Source organism: Ictidomys tridecemlineatus, chromosome 16, assembly GCF_052094955.1.
Source record: "Ictidomys tridecemlineatus isolate mIctTri1 chromosome 16, mIctTri1.hap1, whole genome shotgun sequence".
In the NCBI taxonomy this organism is placed as follows: Eukaryota; Metazoa; Chordata; class Mammalia; order Rodentia; family Sciuridae; genus Ictidomys; species Ictidomys tridecemlineatus.
Window position 1 is genome coordinate 51,554,854 of NC_135492.1, and position 10,026 is coordinate 51,564,879.

Below are 10,026 nucleotides of genomic sequence, written 5' to 3' on the forward strand. Positions count from 1 at the left end.
GGTGGCAGAGTCCTGGCTGATCCAAGTTCCCAAGCATCTTCAGGGAGGACTGAGCAGCTCAGTGGTAGGCGCTTGTCTAACACGCAGGGGGGCCCGCAGCTGGCCCATCCCGGGGGACAGAATAGGAGGCTCTGTGGACCCAGGAAACCTGGCTCAGAGGGTGGCAGAGGTTTTTACTAAGTGACGGGAGGAAAGTAGGAATATCACACACAAGAAAAAACCTTTTTAGGTGAGTGCCACAAATTCCAAAAGCAGAGGTATTTTGAAGGACATAGCAGAAGTTCAGGCTTTTGCATTGGCAAAGACTTTGGGGCAAGTCCCAGGTTTCCCAACTCTTGGCTGTGTGACCTTGGTTGATTTTCTTAACCCCTCTGTGCCTCAGTCACCTTGTTTGTAAAACGAGCAGAAGAGCAGCTCCCCTTGAGGTGCAGGATGGAATCTGTGGTGCCGGGGTCTCCTACAGCGCGACGCTCATTAAACACTGGGTACCCTCAGGACACAGAGCAGGCGGGTGGCTGGTGCGGTCACCTGCTCCTGGGAGACCAGGGACAAGAATAAAGACCTTTAGAGTTTCCCTTGGCTGTAGGTGAGGAAGCCGAAAGGCCTGGTCCTCCTGGGTCCTGCCCGGGGCCATGCTGGGTGCAGGACAGAGAGTCTGCCTGTGGGCCCGTCTGCATCGGCAGAACAAGACCATTCAAAAAGAGAAAAATCAACACACTCACCTCAGAACCTGCTTACAGACACTCGGCTCCCACCGATGTCCCTGGCCTGTCCTCGGGGAGAGATTTGGAGGCCGCTCTTGGGGTCAACCACACAAGCTTAGTGTCCATCCACTACCCTTTCCTGGCCGTGAACAAGACCCCGGAGCCTGGTCCAGAGGGGAGGAGGGAAAGTCAGAGTGCTGAATGGTGGCCCTCCCTGCCTCGGGGACCTCACTCCCCGTCCCCAGCGGCTGTCCCCGCGGCTCTAGGAGACCAGGGAGGATGCCGCACGTGGTTCTGATTCCCTCGCTCCTCAAAATGCACTTTTCCAAGACGTTATGTGAGTGTCTCTCTGTGTTTTGCTTTTTCCCTTGGAAAAGAAAAGCTGGTGTTTTGCCAAAAGAATATGAACTGCCAACCCTCGGGGTCTGAGCTGCCTTCAGGCGGCCGATCCCTGGGGACAGGAAGTGGCGTGGCGGGGCCTGGAGCACTCTGACTGGGGGCCAGGGGAACCTGGGCAGGGCAGGCCGCTGCTTCTGTTGTCTCCTGAGCACTGGTCCCGGGCCACATCTGCAGGCCCAGGGGGCCCAGACGGGCTCCGTCCCTGCCGGGGACAGCCGCCGTCCCAGCTTGGGCCTCCTGAGTCCATGGAGACACGCTCCCTGCCCGGGTCAGCAGAAGAGCAGCTGCAGGCCCTGGAGTCCCGCGCTGCCTGGCCGGAGGTCAGGGTGGCCTGGCTGAGCCATCTCCAGGGGTCACCAGGAGGAGCTGTGGGGCCCCTGGAGGGCAGGGGACGTCCTGGGGCTCAGGCAGCTCTGGGAGCAGGTAGAGACCAGCAGGGGGAGCCGAGGGGCCGAGAACGGACAGTCCAGCCCACGTGGCACGGGGGACGCTGGGTCCGGCCAGGCCTGTGGCAGGAGAAGCCTGTGGCTGGGTGGCCACCAGGGCGGGGGGCTAGCCGAGAGGAGGTGGAGGAGCCTCGCCCAGAGAAGGAAGTGGGCGACCCTGGACCCTGGAAGCGGCTGGCCGGCCCCATCCGCCGCTCACCAAGGGACGCCCAGGAGGAGGATGCGGAGGTGGGGTCGTGGTCTCTGCCCTAGGGCTGTTGCTGTTGTCCACAAGGACACCGAGGCTCTGGGGGACACCTTGCCCAAGTCTGCGTGCAGGGAAGACAGGGCTGGCCCTTGGGACGTTCGTCACCTCCATTCACTGATGACAGTTTGTCCTAGGGGAACGGTGGGAGCCAAGGCAGGTGGCCCTGTGCCACCGAGCTCAGATGTCTCCACTGCTGTCCCCGGGGCCTGCTGGACAGTCCTGAGGTCCCAGGTGAGTCAACTCTGGAAGGGGGCCAAGGTGAGGCAGCCATCACCAGGGCCCAGGGCCAGTGGTCTGTCCAGGAGGTGAGCTGAGGCTGGCCTTGAACTTGAGACCCTCCTGCCTCAGCCTCCTGAGCGGCAGGGATTTCAGGGTGCACCTCCGTGCCTGGCCTGGCTCGCTCTCTTTAATGCACTTCTGCCGAGTCCCTGCGACACGCGAGGTGTGGAGCTGGCTCTGGGACACACACAACCGTGCCCAAGACTGCGCTCAAGCGGACAGTCCCCAGGGAGGGACACAGGCGGCAAGTCATAGCCTCCCCGTGCAGAGGGTGCCGTCTGGAAGCCCGCGGCGAGGCACTTCTGAACGTGAGCGTCTGGTGACATGCGGGGAGGACCGCGGGTCGGGCCGTGGTCTTGGAACCAGTTTTCTCTTCTGTAAGAAAGTGTCCTCCTAAACCCACCTGCTCATGGTCTGCAGGTGAGGTGTCCCCAGGAGCTGGCGTGAGGCAGCGCAGGAAGCTCCAGGGGACAAGTGGCCGGGCTGTGACAGCCTTAACCAGGCAGGGACCTCGTCCCCGATGGGACTTGCTGAGTGGCACTGAGGGTGGGATGGGGTGGGGTGGGAGTTGGGGACCTGGCTTGGGGTCTCTATTTGTCTCTAGAGAGTGGGGTCCCTGCTCCCCGATCCCCGTGGGAGCTGCCTCCTCCCCACACTCTTCCTCCAGGATGTCCTGCGTCCCCTCGGCCCCGGGAACAGTGCAGCTGTCCACAGGAGGTCTCTGACGCCCGGAGCCCCCACCACCTTCCCTCCTCTGCAGATGTTCTGGCCGGGACGTTTAGTCACCATAGTGAATAGCTGACCCAACCTGCCACCAGACCCGGGTGAGGCCTCGGAGCCTCCCTCAGGCATTTTGTTATAGCCACCGCAACGGCCCGGACAGCCTCCTCATTCCATGGCAAAGCAGGAACCCTGGCGCCCAGCTGACCAGCCACTTGAGGGACGGAGTGAGGAGCTGAGTCACGTGAGCCGCGAGGAACCTGCCCACAGGGCACGCTCAGCCAGCGAGGGCCCTGGCAGACACAGGGTACGTGAGCCTTCAGTGGCCAGCCTCACCCGCCCCAGTGTGCGGGCCCCACGCGCGCCGGCAGCCGCGAGCGTTAATGAACAGCTGACATCTCCTGAGCTCCCACCAGGCTGCAGGGTGTGCCCTTGCATCGTCCTGAAAACCCTGCAGACTGGGAACTTTTTACACCCAAGCCAACGGGGGAGGAGGACGGTCATTGTCCAAGGCTGAGAACCCAGGCGGGGCAGGGCCCAGACAGTAGGAACCCCTGAGATAGCGCCCCGACGCTGACTTCCTCGACACATTGAGGGGAAATACGGTACAATAGTAAATAAGCCATAACGCATCCAGGCTGGGTGACAGTCTTTCCACCAACGCAGTCATGGAGTGGAATTCACGCTCTCCTCCTGCTTGAGAGTCCTGACGGAGCCTTGGGCGAGGGTTCTGTCGGTGCCCAGCGTCCGGGGGCCGGGTGGAGGTGGACAGCCATTCACCTGTGCCTCCCCACGGGGACGCAGAGCAAGCGGGCAGCACAGCACCCCGTCTCCCTTGCACCACAGACCTCTCCATGACCAGACCAGAGGACGCCCTTGACCTAGGACAGCCCGTGGGAGCCACCACGCAGGACACTTCTGTCCAAGAGGTGCCATGGTATACAGTGGTCACTCCAAAGCGGTTTGAGACTGAGACATGGAGAATCGGTCACTTCGCCACCCCCACCAAGGACCGGAATGAGCTGTTTCCAGGCGTCCTCCTTGGGCCAGAGGGACGTGGGGAGCACAGCCACCAGCCCAGGTGCTGTGGGAGGGTGAAGAGCGAGGTCAGGTCTTTGGTGGACGTATTACAGCGTGGTGTGCGTTCAGGAAAGTCTACGGATCCTAAGCCTTCCCCGTCCCGCGCATTTTCACGAAATGGACTCTCCCACGTGGCCCGCGCAGGATCAAGGGACGGGACATTCCCAGGATTCCCCTGCGCCCCTCCTGGTATGAGAGTGACCCCCCCTTCCCACCCAGGCAGCCGCCATCCCACTCCAACCCGAGACGGCGCTGCCTGCCTCTGGGCCTGATGGAAAATGGGGTGATGTCGACGTTTCGCCGTCCCCCGTTTCTCTTGCGGAACGTCATTATCTGTGACACACATTAAACGAGTCTAGTGGCAGTTTTCATTGCCATATGCTGTCGTGTGAATATGCACGATTCGGTCGCCCATTCCCCCGCAGACAGACATCGGGCTGACTCCAGTTGGGGACACTGTGAGTGGTGCCCTGTGAGCAGTGTGACTCTGGGGGAACCCAGGGGTGGATTTCTGTTGAGGTTTTATATTTAACATTGGACGGTCGTAGGCCAAAATGATTCTGCTTCAGCGGATACTGCCACGCAGGTTTCCAAAGTGACGGAGCTGATTCACACTCGGATCGGTGACATAAGAATCCGGATAACATTTTTCATAGTGTTTGGGATTTTTTTGTTCGTTCGTTTTTATTCAGGAGTTCTGAAAAACCGAGTCCTCGGACCGAGCTGACCCTCTCCAGCCGTCTTAGAGTTCACGGTCACAAAACCTAGTCCTCGGACCGAGCTGACCCTCTCCAGCCGTCTTAGAGTTCACGGTCACAAAACCTAGTCCTCGGACCGAGCTGACCCTCTCTAGCCGTCTTAGAGTTTACAGTCACAAAACCTCGTCCTCAGACCGAGCTGACCCTCTCTAGCCGTCTTAGAGTTCACGGTGGCAAGCAACAGAAACCGTCTGGCTAACCTGTGGGCGTTGCTCATGCAAGGACGGAAGGCCATTTCCAACAGGAAATCTGGATACGGTTGGTTGGGAAATGGGTTCTGGGCCAAAGGAGGAGACCCGGACTTGGGCAGGAGCCCAGGCCACTGTGGGGGCTGTGGTGTGGACCACAGCAGCCTCTGCAAGCAAGAGTCTGTCTGTCCACAGCCCACCCTGCTCTGGTCAGACCCCCCTCAGGGGTCCAGGAAAGAAAATCCAGCCGACTGAGCTTAGAGATGACCCATGCTCTGGCCACACTGCGGCAGGGAGAGGCAGGACCTGTCCCTGGGAGTCCTCTAACAAGAGGTGGTCATCAGGGATTTTCCTGGAGATCCCAGTCACCCAGGAGGAAATATTTCCCTCAAGATAAACCTAATGGCTCCTAGAATGGGCAGTGGACTCTGGGAGGCCAAAAAAGGATGGTGGCCATCTGCCGATCTGAGAGGGAGACGTGGGCGGAGGACGGCAGCCCCGAGGACAGAGTCACCCTTCGCTGGTGGCTGGGGACCGAGCCCCGACAGACTGCCACCCAGACATGCCGGACGGCTCCGGGGACCTCGGGGATGCCCTCTGTTTTCAAAATGGGTCTGTGCATTTCCCAGGCTGCTGTGACCAATGACCACGAACAGGGCAGCTTCAGGTGGGAGCTCTGTCCCCTGGCAGTCCTGAAGATAGGATCCGAAACCAGGGGTGGTGGGCTGCGCCCTCCGAGGCTTTGAGGGAGGACCCCCCCTGTGGCCAGCTGAGGCTCAGGGCTGCCCCACTCCGCTCTCCGCCAGCTTCACGCCGCCTGTCCTCTGTCCTCTTCTTCTGAGGATACCGGTCAGATCTGGGGTCCTCCCAGTGTGCACTGATCCCATCAGCAGACGCCATTTCCAAGGTTCAGATGGACACAGATTTGGGGGGAAGGCCTCCTGCCCACTCCAGCGGAGGAGACCCTGGGCTCTGCTGGGCACTGGCCAGGTGGCCGTGGCTCAGGGGCAGAGACCAGAGGCTGTGTTTGGACAGCCAGGGTTCAGAACCCTCGCCCGGTGCCTCGCACAGCTTGAGCACCTACTGAATTCAGCTCAGCCATCTGCCAAGCAGGCCTGGGAAGAGGCCTGGGCCCATCTCCCCCTGGCCCCCACCCTCCCTCCCTGCCCGGTCAGTGGGAAGCCAGGGTGGGGTGTAAACGCCCAGGAAGTCCTCAACTTCCAGGCGCCTCCCTCCCTCACAGCCAAGGCCCAGGCTCAGGACTGGCCTTTTCCCCCAGGACGGGTCCTCTCCCCAGGGCCCTGAGCCCACGGGCACTAGAGCTCCCAAGGCCCCTCCTGCCCACTTACCAGTCACCCCCCTCCTCGGGCTGAGGGCAGCCGGCAGGGGCACCTGAGGTCGGCCGTCCTAAACCAGGTCACGCTGGGATCACCCAGAAGAGGATTTGGACGTCCTTCTGTCGGGAGGCCCTGGCGCTCTGCCTTCATCTGGGGACAGCAAATAAGACTGGCCTCCGCGGAGTGACCGGAAGCTGGCCAGGGGCCAAGTCTCCATGGACCCTTCTGAGGCTCAGGGGAAAAACTGCCTTTTGCTTTGGCTCTCGGGCCAACTCAGGAGAGCCCTGTGCAGGAGGCTGAGCCCCAGGATGAAGGGGGGTTCCCCTCCCCCGCAGCTGTCGTGTGTCCCCTGCGGTGGAGGCTGACTGTGGAGAGGTGGCCCCGTCGCGCCCCAGCAAGGGATCCAGAGGCGGCTTTGGTTGTGAGGGTTTGTAAAAATATCCTGTAACGTGCGCCTGCAGCAGCAAAGGGCCACCCCGACTGCCGTCCCTCCTCCCGCCAGGGGACTGGGACCCAGCGGGCAGTAGGCTGGACACTGGGGTTGCCACAGCACAGAGAGGCCCAGGGGCTGTGCCCAGGTGTCTGCGAACTGTCAATCTCGCTGACCACGTGTTCTGGCAGGAGGCCCCGCCCCCTGCCTGGCCTGGGCGGGGTCTTCCCGGAGCCCAGCAGCACAGGCTCAGATTCCCACACCAGAGCAGCCCGGCCTGCCCGCCCTCCTGGCCCACTCTCTGGCTCGCCCCTGCGCCCATGCTCTACCCCCAGGCCCTGCACATGGCTGCCCTAGGCCACAGAGGCCGGCCAGTTTGGTCTTCCACATGCGTCCTGGGCCACTCAGACAGGGAGGTGTCCAGGTGGAGTCCAGAAGTGAGGTGCTTGGAGCTCTGATGGGTGCACTCCCAGGTCCAGTGGACTCCCAGGACTCCAGCCCTCCTGGGGAGGCCGCACCAGAGGAGGGCCAGAGAGGCTCTGGAGGAGGGAGGCCAGGAAGGAGGCCAGGGCTGGAGGCTGCCCCTCCCCCTGCCCAGTTTCAGCCCAAGCTTTTAGAGTGGGGGGGGGTGCGATTTCTGACCCTGGGGGGAGACGAGCCTTCCACTTCTCTTCCTGTCAAGGAAAAGCTTCCCCAGGATGGGGGGGAAATCAGAGGACCGCGGCAGCTGCGGCGCCCCATGAGGTCCCAGGCCTCCACTCTGAGGTCCCTCCACCAGGCTGGCTCTGGCCACCCGGCCACGTGCTCTCTGTTGTCCTCACCTCTGCGAGGCAGGTGCCCCCGGGGCTGCGTCCACGTTCTCTGCCGGGCACCTCCTACTTGCCCAAGTCGGCAGCAGCCATCCTGCGCCACGAAGCTGCTTCCATGGAAAGACACGGGTGTTCCTTTCCCAAGGAGCCCACGGCCTCGCCCCCTCTGGCCAGCCTCTGCCCTTTTCTTAGGTGTCCCCCGCTTTTCTCTTTCCCTTTGCCGGGAAGAAGTTGGCTCTTATGTAACAGCCTCCCGGTCCTGCCTCCCAGAAGCAGCGGAGTCTGTTGCTATGGCGACGGGGCTCAGGAATCCAGCCTCTCTTCAGATCGCCCGATTCCCCAACTTCCCTGCCCAGGATGCAGAGGGCTCAGGCAGCTGCACCCGGAGTCCATGTCCAGACCCCGAGTCTGTGCCCCGATGTGGACGTATGGATAAGGGGCCTGGTGGCCTTCCATTTCTGCAGTCTAAAGCACAGGTTTGATTTCTGCATCGGGAACCAGACGTTCCACACTCCGCAGGGAGGAGAGCCCCCTGCACCCAGCACCCCGTCCTGCCACAAGTGACGTCCATAGGCGGGAAGGACAGGGAATCTGTGGTTTAGAACTGGCCAGAGGACTTCCTGTCCAGGTCTCTGGGAACCAGATTGTGTAGGAGAGGGGGAGGGGACCCCGCCCATTGGTCAGAAGTGACTGTCACTGAGTGAAAGGAGGCCAGTTCTAAAAGAAATAAGGCTGTTGCTACTTCAGGAACTGAAGCCCCGTCACTGTCCCCCACTCCTGCTGATACCCGCACTACAGGACACCACTTGCCCCCCTCCCAAAGACCTCAGGGGCTTCTGTGAGACACCTGGGACTGTCCCAGCAGCTCCTCTGTTAAGGAGAACCATAGTGTGTCAGCAACAGCAGGCTGCGCGGCTGGATCTCCCTTCCCAGGCCTGTCCAAGCCGGTGTGTATTTGTCAGCTATTGCTGCGTAACAAATCCCCACAGGTTGCCTGTTGAGGCCATTGTCATCTCCCAGCCCTGCAGTCGGGGGCCCGGGCATAGTGCAGCCGCCACCTCTAATTCAAGGCCTTTGGTCAGCTTGTCCTTAAGGGATCAGCTGCAGCTGGGGTCTCCATGGACGGTTCCAGAAGGGCAGGGTCTGCCTCCAAGCTCCTGTGGTTGCTGCAGACTTCAGTCTTGGAGGCTGCTCAGTTGAGGCTATTGCTGGCTATTGTCTGGATGTCCCCCTGGGTTCCTGGGAATGCCCACGGGGGACTTCCCAGCATGGCGGCTCTGTCAAAGTGTGCCTGTGAGCTGGCACTGAGGGGAAACTGCTGGCACAGCAGAGGTGGCACCTGGCGGTGGACCTGGGGGCCCGGCTCTGCGACCTTCTGCAGGTTGCTTCTCGCTGCCCACCTTGTCCCCCGGCGGGCACCCTGGGCTCCGCACGTTGAGGTCCCTGCACGGTCCTGTCCTGAGAGACGATGGCCATCTCCCCTTTGCAGCCGAAGCCCACGGGAGCCAAGTTCCCTGGAAACCAGGAGGGAGTATTCTGGGATGGGAGCTCCGCGAATGCGTGAGAGTGATTTAAAGGAAGAGCCGAGGCTTCCATGAGCAGCTCTAGGACTCTAGGATCCGGAGCCCAGAAATAGCACCCGCGGGCTGGCGGGCGCTGCGCAGCCGGCGAGTAAATATTTGAGTCTCTGCAGACCACACAGTCGCTGCTGCCACTCATCAGCTCTGCCCGGTGATGGCAAGGCCGCGTGGAGGGCACGCGCTGTGGGCCTGCGTCCCAGCCTGTCCCAAGGCCCAACCCCAGGGGACGCACTGAGCGTGGTGGCTGGAGGTGGCAGTGCTGGGCCTCGCCGCTGGGAGACCCAGGGACTTCTCAGACGAGGGCCACTTCACCTTGAGGCCACGCAGGACTCTGCCGCCTTCCCACAGCTCCAGGCCAGCCGCGGGGACTGCCCCAGGTGGGGCACAGGGGCCACCTGTCCCGTGTGATCTTCTCAAGTGACTTTCCTGGGAAAGACTTGGCGAGCGCTGACCGCTGGCCTGGCAGAGCCTTTGGTGTCTTTCAGAGCCACCTGTGGCCAGGATCCTGGGGTCTGTCCAGGCTCCTGGGACAGCTTCCTGCACCAGGGCAGGGCTGAGGGGCCTGGGAGGTGGTGGCCCCACTTGCTCCCTTGGCCTGAGTCCCCTGGAGACTCCGGCCTCCCCTGCAGGACGGAGCCACAGCCACCCTCTGTCTCCATCCCCAGTTCCCTCTCCCGCCTCCCGTTTCCTAATGAGTCACTTGTACGTGAATCCTCACTCTGAATCCTCACTCTGCCTCCGGGATCCTCCGCTAAGACCGCGAGGGCTGGGGATTTTCCACTCTTCACGGGTGGAAGTGGCGGGGAACGTGGGGGACAGAAATCAGGCACGTGACGGAGGGGGTTTCAGGTGTGACACTCCCTGCTCTGGACCGGACAAATGAGGACCAGGGAGAGAGCGGTGTATGCGAGGGCTCAGGGTGTTGCCAGGGTGGACTCCTGTGGGCTCCGGCCCACCACACTACCCCGCAGGTATTTCTAGAATGAATGAGCCCAGGGGGTGGGCGGCAAGGCTGCACCCCCTGCCCCGAGCCGACTGGCACAAATGCA

At 61.9% G+C, this 10,026-nt stretch overlaps 1 long non-coding RNA gene across 1 annotated transcript; it reads right to left on the bottom strand.

The window, feature by feature from the left end:
- Positions 1-208: 208 nt before the first annotated feature.
- On the bottom strand, positions 209-9,004 carry LOC144371187 (uncharacterized). Its single transcript, XR_013431352.1, has 2 exons — positions 7,410-9,004; positions 209-6,308 (listed from the first exon to the last, which is right to left on the bottom strand). It is a non-coding gene; the product is annotated as an uncharacterized LOC144371187 (long non-coding RNA).
- Between the last annotated feature and the right edge of the window lie 1,022 nt (positions 9,005-10,026).